This window comes from Mytilus edulis, chromosome 4 (assembly GCF_963676685.1).
Source record: "Mytilus edulis chromosome 4, xbMytEdul2.2, whole genome shotgun sequence".
In the NCBI taxonomy this organism is placed as follows: Eukaryota; Metazoa; Mollusca; class Bivalvia; order Mytilida; family Mytilidae; genus Mytilus; species Mytilus edulis.
Genome location: NC_092347.1, coordinates 96582549 through 96596699, shown reverse-complemented (window position 1 = coordinate 96596699; position 14151 = coordinate 96582549). Strand labels below are relative to the sequence as shown.

General features: G+C 30.2%; 1 protein-coding gene across 1 annotated transcript in view; it reads left to right on the top strand.

Moving 5' to 3' along the window:
* LOC139521174 (von Willebrand factor D and EGF domain-containing protein-like) overlaps positions 1-14151 on the top strand; it is an 82962-nt gene that overhangs the window by 52587 nt on the left and 16224 nt on the right. The window lies entirely within an intron of this gene.

Below are 14151 nucleotides of genomic sequence, written 5' to 3'. Positions count from 1 at the left end.
AAAGGATATTGTCATTTCTCAGTGAAAAAGGGGGAGGGTCAAACCTTCTTGAAAAAAATATTTCTGCACCTATTCAACTATTAAGCTAGTTAGCTACTACCCATGGTTCTAATACAAAAGGTTTAAATGAAGGTGGCTAAGCCACAAGGGAAAAGCATTTGTCTTTCTTTGTGATTAAACTTTCAAGAATAGATTTTTCTCTCTCAATAATACTTATGTATTTAAATCAAATGATAACACAGCCTGAGTAATTTTTTTTGTCTTATTTCAGTTCCAGACATATCATTATTTTTCAACCTGAGATGGCAAACTAGAGGTTTTAAAAAGTCCTGAATAACTGGTAAGCATTTTGTTCTATTAATCAAGCTCTAATTGTTTATTTCTGGTATTTATGCAATTGAAATTACAGTCGGTATGTTAAAAATATGCTAATATGAAAACTGTTGCTATGGTCTTGGTATTAAATGAAAAGGCTTAGTTACAGATCGTTTGGACTCAATTTTTCGAGTTAAATCTTGCGGCAACTGTTTCTCATGTAACACTGCAAACTATATTTAGCGCTATTTTGATCTGTCGTTATTTAATGACGCCATAATACATGTGATGTCACAATGTTTCCGTTAAGACCTCATGTGGATTTCTCACTGATAAAAGGTTTTCACTGGAAAAACATGTAAAAAACATTTTTTCTCAAATGGAATTATGTGAAAGGACAAGTTTTGAAAATTTGCACTATATTGCACTCTAATTATATGATACGGATGACTTTCCCAGTAGTTTAGAGTGGTTTCAACAGTATTAAATACAAGATTTCCACTAGTAAGACTAATTATTTTGGTGTTGTTTTTTTTATAAAACCTTCGGTTTTGCATAATTTCTCTGTCAAAATGCACTTTAAGGCACAAGAAAATTTTATAGAATGCTTTATCAGGGTCTGTGTATTGTAATTAAAGGTTATAATCAGAAGTTTTGTCCTTGATTTGACTAGTGGAGGTAATCTGGAAGAAATTACTTATACATACTCATTGTATTAAAAAAAAATGAATATAGCGTCGAAAGTGTCATTGCCTTATAGTGCTAAAACAACTTTATTTTTTTTCAGAAATGGACAAAAATACAAAGATTTATTCAGAATATTATACCGATGAAGATCACATAAAAATATTTGGAAAAATCAGAAGTATGGATTTCAATATGGGACAACATCCCTAATGCGCCTTGAAATGAGGAACTCAAAAGTCACGTGTAAAGAAAAAATCTCTGTGTAGTGATATTGGACATGTTTCTATTTTTAGCAAATGACTGAACTTAATTATTTGTGGTGATTAGGAAAGTAGAGGAACATAGAATAAATGTGTAAAAACTATGGAGCTATTGAATGTGTTCAAAGTATTAAATTTTCAAAGAACTTATTGTGTTAAAAAGGGGATATTTTACCACAAGGAGCCGCATCACAACAGGATGTTCGGGGTTTGCTAATTTACGGAAAAAGTAATCTCACTTCGTACCCCGAAAATTTAACCACATATGTGAAAATGTCACAGCTTCGAAACAAGCTATCATACATATTCAAGTTAACGATATGGACTGAGCTACAGGAAAAAACGTTACCATTACCGCCTATGTAAAAACAATTAAAGATTTTGACCCAAATTAGAAGCTCAATTCCAGATGTTGTCAGACTGATTTATGGATGATTTCACCTTGTACACCACCGAAAATGATGGTAAGTAGTTTTTTATTTATACCTAGATATTATAAATTGTTTAAGATAAATGTTATTGATAAAGATCAGCAAAAACTCAAGAAAATTTTCGCTTTTAAAATGCATTACTGGCACGGGGCTGAACACTTGTTTTAGGCGCTGCTGGATAACTCGGACTAAAACAAAAACGGCCTATAACAAAATCGGACTATAACAAACTTGGACTATAACAAACTCGGCCTACTATTATTTATATGCAGAAATATATTGCACAAACTCGGACTACGATAAGTAGATTGCTATTTGTTACTTTATTAAAAGAAAACTTTATAAAATGTATATTAAAATTATATACGAATTTATGAGATTATAATGAATATTTTTGAAAAAAACCATATATAGAAATGTATTAAATATTTGATATATGAGTTGAATTGATATGTTTAAACAAGGAATTGTATATTTAAATATACAATTCCTTGGTTTAAATGAGGACAATTAACTTCTATTTAAAATAATATTGTGATTTATTATGCTTATTGACAAAAGATATTTTAATGATTGGCGTGTGTTCGTGTTTTTATTGTGTTTAATCCTTGGTGTTTATGATTAGTATATAAACAAAGAAAAATTTGATTGACAGTAAATGGCTTCTTAACAATTTCACTAATCTGTAGTTCTTTATTAATTGATTCAGCAATTGAAAGGTAATTATATTCAAATGGTCACATCAAACAGATACACTGTTTTTAGAAAGGCAAGCCGAGGCAAACATTTATTATACATAAATATAAAATAACATGAAAAAATCCAAATGACTAGCTGTTAATTACTCCTGCCTATGTTTATACTCGTGCTTTTGCCTTTAAATTACAACACCATTCATTTTTGCATGTTACCTCAGATATGACTCAGAAGTCTGTATGTGCTATGTATGTTTTGTATGTGCTATGTGTGTGTGTCGCACTATAAAACCAATTACTAAAGAGGAACTAACTTTTATTCAGTGCCTAGTTACAATCTGAACTGTCTTGTTAGGGACAGTTCTTTTATACAACTACGAACGTGACTTTAATTTAGAAGGAATTTTGTTTATGATAGGTACTTACTTTTAGAAGGCCCAAAGCCACAAACAAAACGGTTCTAAATAGTGACCATTACTTTTGGTCCCATATACTTAACGTTAGGTTAATTACAGCAAAATTCTGAGAGGGACATTATTACAAATAATGATACTTAAAAGACAAATCAGTGCTGAATTTTCAATATATCAATATTAAAAAGAAGTTTTTTGTACTTTTATTTTTATATATATCTTGTTAACGTATTTTTTTTTATCCCCTTCAAAAATGTTCAAAAATAAATTATTTAATTAATTGTAGATAGCAATTCATTTTAAATTAAGAATTGAAAATTAATTTCAAATAACAACAACAACCAACATTATACTTATATTCTTCTTATCTAGTAGTCCGAGTTTGGTATAGTCCGAGTTTGTTTTAGTCCGATTTTGGGAGGCCGATTGTGTTATAGGCCGAGTTTGTTATAGTCCGATTTTGTTATAGGCCGAGATATCATGGATTCGTTTTAGGCACAATCATAAATTTGTTTACTTCCGAGAGATCCGAAAGGAATGTGTTTACTACATTGAAAGGCAAGAAATAACTTTTAAATATTATTAAATTGTAAGTAAACATGACACAATATAGTCTTTGTTATGTAATATCACTCTGGTCTACAGGAATACCTGATAATCAAGGGAGATAACACACTTCATACGAGTAATGTGAGATTCATCATCGCATGTGCCTTTATCCAATGATTTGACCCCTGGTCAGTAGATATCATATGCACAAAAAAACAGACAAAAACAGTTACATGTTTTTAGAAAATCATGAATTATTATTTTTAATGTACATGAGCAAAACAAAGGATATTGTCATTTCTCAGTGAAAAAGGGGGAGGGTCAAACCTTCTTGAAAAAAATATTTCTGCACCTATTCAACTATTAAGCTAGTTAGCTACTACCCATGGTTCTAATACAAAAGGTTTAAATGAAGGTGGCTAAGCCACAAGGGAAAAGCATTTGTCTTTCTTTGTGATTAAACTTTCAAGAATAGATTTTTCTCTCTCAATAATACTTATGTATTTAAATCAAATGATAACACAGCCTGAGTAATTTTTTTTGTCTTATTTCAGTTCCAGACATATCATTATTTTTCAACCTGAGATGGCAAACTAGAGGTTTTAAAAAGTCCTGAATAACTGGTAAGCATTTTGTTCTATTAATCAAGCTCTAATTGTTTATTTCTGGTATTTATGCAATTGAAATTACAGTCGGTATGTTAAAAATATGCTAATATGAAAACTGTTGCTATGGTCTTGGTATTAAATGAAAAGGCTTAGTTACAGATCGTTTGGACTCAATTTTTCGAGTTAAATCTTGCGGCAACTGTTTCTCATGTAACACTGCAAACTATATTTAGCGCTATTTTGATCTGTCGTTATTTAATGACGCCATAATACATGTGATGTCACAATGTTTCCGTTAAGACCTCATGTGGATTTCTCACTGATAAAAGGTTTTCACTGGAAAAACATGTAAAAAACATTTTTTCTCAAATGGAATTATGTGAAAGGACAAGTTTTGAAAATTTGCACTATATTGCACTCTAATTATATGATACGGATGACTTTCCCAGTAGTTTAGAGTGGTTTCAACAGTATTAAATACAAGATTTCCACTAGTAAGACTAATTATTTTGGTGTTGTTTTTTTTATAAAACCTTCGGTTTTGCATAATTTCTCTGTCAAAATGCACTTTAAGGCACAAGAAAATTTTATAGAATGCTTTATCAGGGTCTGTGTATTGTAATTAAAGGTTATAATCAGAAGTTTTGTCCTTGATTTGACTAGTGGAGGTAATCTGGAAGAAATTACTTATACATACTCATTGTATTAAAAAAAAATGAATATAGCGTCGAAAGTGTCATTGCCTTATAGTGCTAAAACAACTTTATTTTTTTTCAGAAATGGACAAAAATACAAAGATTTATTCAGAATATTATACCGATGAAGATCACATAAAAATATTTGGAAAAATCAGAAGTATGGATTTCAATATGGGACAACATCCCTAATGCGCCTTGAAATGAGGAACTCAAAAGTCACGTGTAAAGAAAAAATCTCTGTGTAGTGATATTGGACATGTTTCTATTTTTAGCAAATGACTGAACTTAATTATTTGTGGTGATTAGGAAAGTAGAGGAACATAGAATAAATGTGTAAAAACTATGGAGCTATTGAATGTGTTCAAAGTATTAAATTTTCAAAGAACTTATTGTGTTAAAAAGGGGATATTTTACCACAAGGAGCCGCATCACAACAGGATGTTCGGGGTTTGCTAATTTACGGAAAAAGTAATCTCACTTCGTACCCCGAAAATTTAACCACATATGTGAAAATGTCACAGCTTCGAAACAAGCTATCATACATATTCAAGTTAACGATATGGACTGAGCTACAGGAAAAAACGTTACCATTACCGCCTATGTAAAAACAATTAAAGATTTTGACCCAAATTAGAAGCTCAATTCCAGATGTTGTCAGACTGATTTATGGATGATTTCACCTTGTACACCACCGAAAATGATGGTAAGTAGTTTTTTATTTATACCTAGATATTATAAATTGTTTAAGATAAATGTTATTGATAAAGATCAGCAAAAACTCAAGAAAATTTTCGCTTTTAAAATGCATTACTGGCACGGGGCTGAACACTTGTTTTAGGCGCTGCTGGATAACTCGGACTAAAACAAAAACGGCCTATAACAAAATCGGACTATAACAAACTTGGACTATAACAAACTCGGCCTACTATTATTTATATGCAGAAATATATTGCACAAACTCGGACTACGATAAGTAGATTGCTATTTGTTACTTTATTAAAAGAAAACTTTATAAAATGTATATTAAAATTATATACGAATTTATGAGATTATAATGAATATTTTTGAAAAAAACCATATATAGAAATGTATTAAATATTTGATATATGAGTTGAATTGATATGTTTAAACAAGGAATTGTAAATATACAATTCCTTGGTTTAAATGAGGACAATTAACTTCTATTTAAAATAATATTGTGATTTATTATGCTTATTGACAAAAGATATTTTAATGATTGGCGTGTGTTCGTGTTTTTATTGTGTTTAATCCTTGGTGTTTATGATTAGTATATAAACAAAGAAAAATTTGATTGACAGTAAATGGCTTCTTAACAATTTCACTAATCTGTAGTTCTTTATTAATTGATTCAGCAATTGAAAGGTAATTATATTCAAATGGTCACATCAAACAGATACACTGTTTTTAGAAAGGCAAGCCGAGGCAAACATTTATTATACATAAATATAAAATAACATGAAAAAATCCAAATGACTAGCTGTTAATTACTCCTGCCTATGTTTATACTCGTGCTTTTGCCTTTAAATTACAACACCATTCATTTTTGCATGTTACCTCAGATATGACTCAGAAGTCTGTATGTGCTATGTATGTTTTGTATGTGCTATGTGTGTGTGTCGCACTATAAAACCAATTACTAAAGAGGAACTAACTTTTATTCAGTGCCTAGTTACAATCTGAACTGTCTTGTTAGGGACAGTTCTTTTATACAACTACGAACGTGACTTTAATTTAGAAGGAATTTTGTTTATGATAGGTACTTACTTTTAGAAGGCCCAAAGCCACAAACAAAACGGTTCTAAATAGTGACCATTACTTTTGGTCCCATATACTTAACGTTAGGTTAATTACAGCAAAATTCTGAGAGGGACATTATTACAAATAATGATACTTAAAAGACAAATCAGTGCTGAATTTTCAATATATCAATATTAAAAAGAAGTTTTTTGTACTTTTATTTTTATATATATCTTGTTAACGTATTTTTTTTTATCCCCTTCAAAAATGTTCAAAAATAAATTATTTAATTAATTGTAGATAGCAATTCATTTTAAATTAAGAATTGAAAATTAATTTCAAATAACAACAACAACCAACATTATACTTATATTCTTCTTATCTAGTAGTCCGAGTTTGGTATAGTCCGAGTTTGTTTTAGTCCGATTTTGGGAGGCCGATTGTGTTATAGGCCGAGTTTGTTATAGTCCGATTTTGTTATAGGCCGAGATATCATGGATTCGTTTTAGGCACAATCATAAATTTGTTTACTTCCGAGAGATCCGAAAGGAATGTGTTTACTACATTGAAAGGCAAGAAATAACTTTTAAATATTATTAAATTGTAAGTAAACATGACACAATATAGTCTTTGTTATGTAATATCACTCTGGTCTACAGGAATACCTGATAATCAAGGGAGATAACACACTTCATACGAGTAATGTGAGATTCATCATCGCATGTGCCTTTATCCAATGATTTGACCCCTGGTCAGTAGATATCATATGCACAAAAAAAACAGACAAAAACAGTTACATGTTTTTAGAAAATCATGAATTATTATTTTTAATGTACATGAGCAAAACAAAGGATATTGTCATTTCTCAGTGAAAAAGGGGGAGGGTCAAACCTTCTTGAAAAAAATATTTCTGCACCTATTCAACTATTAAGCTAGTTAGCTACTACCCATGGTTCTAATACAAAAGGTTTAAATGAAGGTGGCTAAGCCACAAGGGAAAAGCATTTGTCTTTCTTTGTGATTAAACTTTCAAGAATAGATTTTTCTCTCTCAATAATACTTATGTATTTAAATCAAATGATAACACAGCCTGAGTAATTTTTTTTGTCTTATTTCAGTTCCAGACATATCATTATTTTTCAACCTGAGATGGCAAACTAGAGGTTTTAAAAAGTCCTGAATAACTGGTAAGCATTTTGTTCTATTAATCAAGCTCTAATTGTTTATTTCTGGTATTTATGCAATTGAAATTACAGTCGGTATGTTAAAAATATGCTAATATGAAAACTGTTGCTATGGTCTTGGTATTAAATGAAAAGGCTTAGTTACAGATCGTTTGGACTCAATTTTTCGAGTTAAATCTTGCGGCAACTGTTTCTCATGTAACACTGCAAACTATATTTAGCGCTATTTTGATCTGTCGTTATTTAATGACGCCATAATACATGTGATGTCACAATGTTTCCGTTAAGACCTCATGTGGATTTCTCACTGATAAAAGGTTTTCACTGGAAAAACATGTAAAAAACATTTTTTCTCAAATGGAATTATGTGAAAGGACAAGTTTTGAAAATTTGCACTATATTGCACTCTAATTATATGATACGGATGACTTTCCCAGTAGTTTAGAGTGGTTTCAACAGTATTAAATACAAGATTTCCACTAGTAAGACTAATTATTTTGGTGTTGTTTTTTTTATAAAACCTTCGGTTTTGCATAATTTCTCTGTCAAAATGCACTTTAAGGCACAAGAAAATTTTATAGAATGCTTTATCAGGGTCTGTGTATTGTAATTAAAGGTTATAATCAGAAGTTTTGTCCTTGATTTGACTAGTGGAGGTAATCTGGAAGAAATTACTTATACATACTCATTGTATTAAAAAAAAATGAATATAGCGTCGAAAGTGTCATTGCCTTATAGTGCTAAAACAACTTTATTTTTTTTCAGAAATGGACAAAAATACAAAGATTTATTCAGAATATTATACCGATGAAGATCACATAAAAATATTTGGAAAAATCAGAAGTATGGATTTCAATATGGGACAACATCCCTAATGCGCCTTGAAATGAGGAACTCAAAAGTCACGTGTAAAGAAAAAATCTCTGTGTAGTGATATTGGACATGTTTCTATTTTTAGCAAATGACTGAACTTAATTATTTGTGGTGATTAGGAAAGTAGAGGAACATAGAATAAATGTGTAAAAACTATGGAGCTATTGAATGTGTTCAAAGTATTAAATTTTCAAAGAACTTATTGTGTTAAAAAGGGGATATTTTACCACAAGGAGCCGCATCACAACAGGATGTTCGGGGTTTGCTAATTTACGGAAAAAGTAATCTCACTTCGTACCCCGAAAATTTAACCACATATGTGAAAATGTCACAGCTTCGAAACAAGCTATCATACATATTCAAGTTAACGATATGGACTGAGCTACAGGAAAAAACGTTACCATTACCGCCTATGTAAAAACAATTAAAGATTTTGACCCAAATTAGAAGCTCAATTCCAGATGTTGTCAGACTGATTTATGGATGATTTCACCTTGTACACCACCGAAAATGATGGTAAGTAGTTTTTTATTTATACCTAGATATTATAAATTGTTTAAGATAAATGTTATTGATAAAGATCAGCAAAAACTCAAGAAAATTTTCGCTTTTAAAATGCATTACTGGCACGGGGCTGAACACTTGTTTTAGGCGCTGCTGGATAACTCGGACTAAAACAAAAACGGCCTATAACAAAATCGGACTATAACAAACTTGGACTATAACAAACTCGGCCTACTATTATTTATATGCAGAAATATATTGCACAAACTCGGACTACGATAAGTAGATTGCTATTTGTTACTTTATTAAAAGAAAACTTTATAAAATGTATATTAAAATTATATACGAATTTATGAGATTATAATGAATATTTTTGAAAAAAACCATATATAGAAATGTATTAAATATTTGATATATGAGTTGAATTGATATGTTTAAACAAGGAATTGTATATTTAAATATACAATTCCTTGGTTTAAATGAGGACAATTAACTTCTATTTAAAATAATATTGTGATTTATTATGCTTATTGACAAAAGATATTTTAATGATTGGCGTGTGTTCGTGTTTTTATTGTGTTTAATCCTTGGTGTTTATGATTAGTATATAAACAAAGAAAAATTTGATTGACAGTAAATGGCTTCTTAACAATTTCACTAATCTGTAGTTCTTTATTAATTGATTCAGCAATTGAAAGGTAATTATATTCAAATGGTCACATCAAACAGATACACTGTTTTTAGAAAGGCAAGCCGAGGCAAACATTTATTATACATAAATATAAAATAACATGAAAAAATCCAAATGACTAGCTGTTAATTACTCCTGCCTATGTTTATACTCGTGCTTTTGCCTTTAAATTACAACACCATTCATTTTTGCATGTTACCTCAGATATGACTCAGAAGTCTGTATGTGCTATGTATGTTTTGTATGTGCTATGTGTGTGTGTCGCACTATAAAACCAATTACTAAAGAGGAACTAACTTTTATTCAGTGCCTAGTTACAATCTGAACTGTCTTGTTAGGGACAGTTCTTTTATACAACTACGAACGTGACTTTAATTTAGAAGGAATTTTGTTTATGATAGGTACTTACTTTTAGAAGGCCCAAAGCCACAAACAAAACGGTTCTAAATAGTGACCATTACTTTTGGTCCCATATACTTAACGTTAGGTTAATTACAGCAAAATTCTGAGAGGGACATTATTACAAATAATGATACTTAAAAGACAAATCAGTGCTGAATTTTCAATATATCAATATTAAAAAGAAGTTTTTTGTACTTTTATTTTTATATATATCTTGTTAACGTATTTTTTTTTATCCCCTTCAAAAATGTTCAAAAATAAATTATTTAATTAATTGTAGATAGCAATTCATTTTAAATTAAGAATTGAAAATTAATTTCAAATAACAACAACAACCAACATTATACTTATATTCTTCTTATCTAGTAGTCCGAGTTTGGTATAGTCCGAGTTTGTTTTAGTCCGATTTTGGGAGGCCGATTGTGTTATAGGCCGAGTTTGTTATAGTCCGATTTTGTTATAGGCCGAGATATCATGGATTCGTTTTAGGCACAATCATAAATTTGTTTACTTCCGAGAGATCCGAAAGGAATGTGTTTACTACATTGAAAGGCAAGAAATAACTTTTAAATATTATTAAATTGTAAGTAAACATGACACAATATAGTCTTTGTTATGTAATATCACTCTGGTCTACAGGAATACCTGATAATCAAGGGAGATAACACACTTCATACGAGTAATGTGAGATTCATCATCGCATGTGCCTTTATCCAATGATTTGACCCCTGGTCAGTAGATATCATATGCACAAAAAAACAGACAAAAACAGTTACATGTTTTTAGAAAATCATGAATTATTATTTTTAATGTACATGAGCAAAACAAAGGATATTGTCATTTCTCAGTGAAAAAGGGGGAGGGTCAAACCTTCTTGAAAAAAATATTTCTGCACCTATTCAACTATTAAGCTAGTTAGCTACTACCCATGGTTCTAATACAAAAGGTTTAAATGAAGGTGGCTAAGCCACAAGGGAAAAGCATTTGTCTTTCTTTGTGATTAAACTTTCAAGAATAGATTTTTCTCTCTCAATAATACTTATGTATTTAAATCAAATGATAACACAGCCTGAGTAATTTTTTTTGTCTTATTTCAGTTCCAGACATATCATTATTTTTCAACCTGAGATGGCAAACTAAAGGTTTTAAAAAGTCCTGAATAACTGGTAAGCATTTTGTTCTATTAATCAAGCTCTAATTGTTTATTTCTGGTATTTATGCAATTGAAATTACAGTCGGTATGTTAAAAATATGCTAATATGAAAACTGTTGCTATGGTCTTGGTATTAAATGAAAAGGCTTAGTTACAGATCGTTTGGACTCAATTTTTCGAGTTAAATCTTGCGGCAACTGTTTCTCATGTAACACTGCAAACTATATTTAGCGCTATTTTGATCTGTCGTTATTTAATGACGCCATAATACATGTGATGTCACAATGTTTCCGTTAAGACCTCATGTGGATTTCTCACTGATAAAAGGTTTTCACTGGAAAAACATGTAAAAAACATTTTTTCTCAAATGGAATTATGTGAAAGGACAAGTTTTGAAAATTTGCACTATATTGCACTCTAATTATATGATACGGATGACTTTCCCAGTAGTTTAGAGTGGTTTCAACAGTATTAAATACAAGATTTCCACTAGTAAGACTAATTATTTTGGTGTTGTTTTTTTTATAAAACCTTCGGTTTTGCATAATTTCTCTGTCAAAATGCACTTTAAGGCACAAGAAAATTTTATAGAATGCTTTATCAGGGTCTGTGTATTGTAATTAAAGGTTATAATCAGAAGTTTTGTCCTTGATTTGACTAGTGGAGGTAATCTGGAAGAAATTACTTATACATACTCATTGTATTAAAAAAAAATGAATATAGCGTCGAAAGTGTCATTGCCTTATAGTGCTAAAACAACTTTATTTTTTTTCAGAAATGGACAAAAATACAAAGATTTATTCAGAATATTATACCGATGAAGATCACATAAAAATATTTGGAAAAATCAGAAGTATGGATTTCAATATGGGACAACATCCCTAATGCGCCTTGAAATGAGGAACTCAAAAGTCACGTGTAAAGAAAAAATCTCTGTGTAGTGATATTGGACATGTTTCTATTTTTAGCAAATGACTGAACTTAATTATTTGTGGTGATTAGGAAAGTAGAGGAACATAGAATAAATGTGTAAAAACTATGGAGCTATTGAATGTGTTCAAAGTATTAAATTTTCAAAGAACTTATTGTGTTAAAAAGGGGATATTTTACCACAAGGAGCCGCATCACAACAGGATGTTCGGGGTTTGCTAATTTACGGAAAAAGTAATCTCACTTCGTACCCCGAAAATTTAACCACATATGTGAAAATGTCACAGCTTCGAAACAAGCTATCATACATATTCAAGTTAACGATATGGACTGAGCTACAGGAAAAAACGTTACCATTACCGCCTATGTAAAAACAATTAAAGATTTTGACCCAAATTAGAAGCTCAATTCCAGATGTTGTCAGACTGATTTATGGATGATTTCACCTTGTACACCACCGAAAATGATGGTAAGTAGTTTTTTATTTATACCTAGATATTATAAATTGTTTAAGATAAATGTTATTGATAAAGATCAGCAAAAACTCAAGAAAATTTTCGCTTTTAAAATGCATTACTGGCACGGGGCTGAACACTTGTTTTAGGCGCTGCTGGATAACTCGGACTAAAACAAAAACGGCCTATAACAAAATCGGACTATAACAAACTTGGACTATAACAAACTCGGCCTACTATTATTTATATGCAGAAATATATTGCACAAACTCGGACTACGATAAGTAGATTGCTATTTGTTACTTTATTAAAAGAAAACTTTATAAAATGTATATTAAAATTATATACGAATTTATGAGATTATAATGAATATTTTTGAAAAAAACCATATATAGAAATGTATTAAATATTTGATATATGAGTTGAATTGATATGTTTAAACAAGGAATGTATATTTAAATATACAATTCCTTGGTTTAAATGAGGACAATTAACTTCTATTTAAAATAATATTGTGATTTATTATGCTTATTGACAAAAGATATTTTAATGATTGGCGTGTGTTCGTGTTTTTATTGTGTTTAATCCTTGGTGTTTATGATTAGTATATAAACAAAGAAAAATTTGATTGACAGTAAATGGCTTCTTAACAATTTCACTAATCTGTAGTTCTTTATTAATTGATTCAGCAATTGAAAGGTAATTATATTCAAATGGTCACATCAAACAGATACACTGTTTTTAGAAAGGCAAGCCGAGGCAAACATTTATTATACATAAATATAAAATAACATGAAAAAATCCAAATGACTAGCTGTTAATTACTCCTGCCTATGTTTATACTCGTGCTTTTGCCTTTAAATTACAACACCATTCATTTTTGCATGTTACCTCAGATATGACTCAGAAGTCTGTATGTGCTATGTATGTTTTGTATGTGCTATGTGTGTGTGTCGCACTATAAAACCAATTACTAAAGAGGAACTAACTTTTATTCAGTGCCTAGTTACAATCTGAACTGTCTTGTTAGGGACAGTTCTTTTATACAACTACGAACGTGACTTTAATTTAGAAGGAATTTTGTTTATGATAGGTACTTACTTTTAGAAGGCCCAAAGCCACAAACAAAACGGTTCTAAATAGTGACCATTACTTTTGGTCCCATATACTTAACGTTAGGTTAATTACAGCAAAATTCTGAGAGGGACATTATTACAAATAATGATACTTAAAAGACAAATCAGTGCTGAATTTTCAATATATCAATATTAAAAAGAAGTTTTTTGTACTTTTATTTTTATATATATCTTGTTAACGTATTTTTTTTTATCCCCTTCAAAAATGTTCAAAAATAAATTATTTAATTAATTGTAGATAGCAATTCATTTTAAATTAAGAATTGAAAATTAATTTCAAATAACAACAACAACCAACATTATACTTATATTCTTCTTATCTAGTAGTCCGAGTTTGGTATAGTCCGAGTTTGTTTTAGTCCGATTTTGGGAGGCCGATTGTGTTATAGGCCGAGTTTGTTATAGTCCG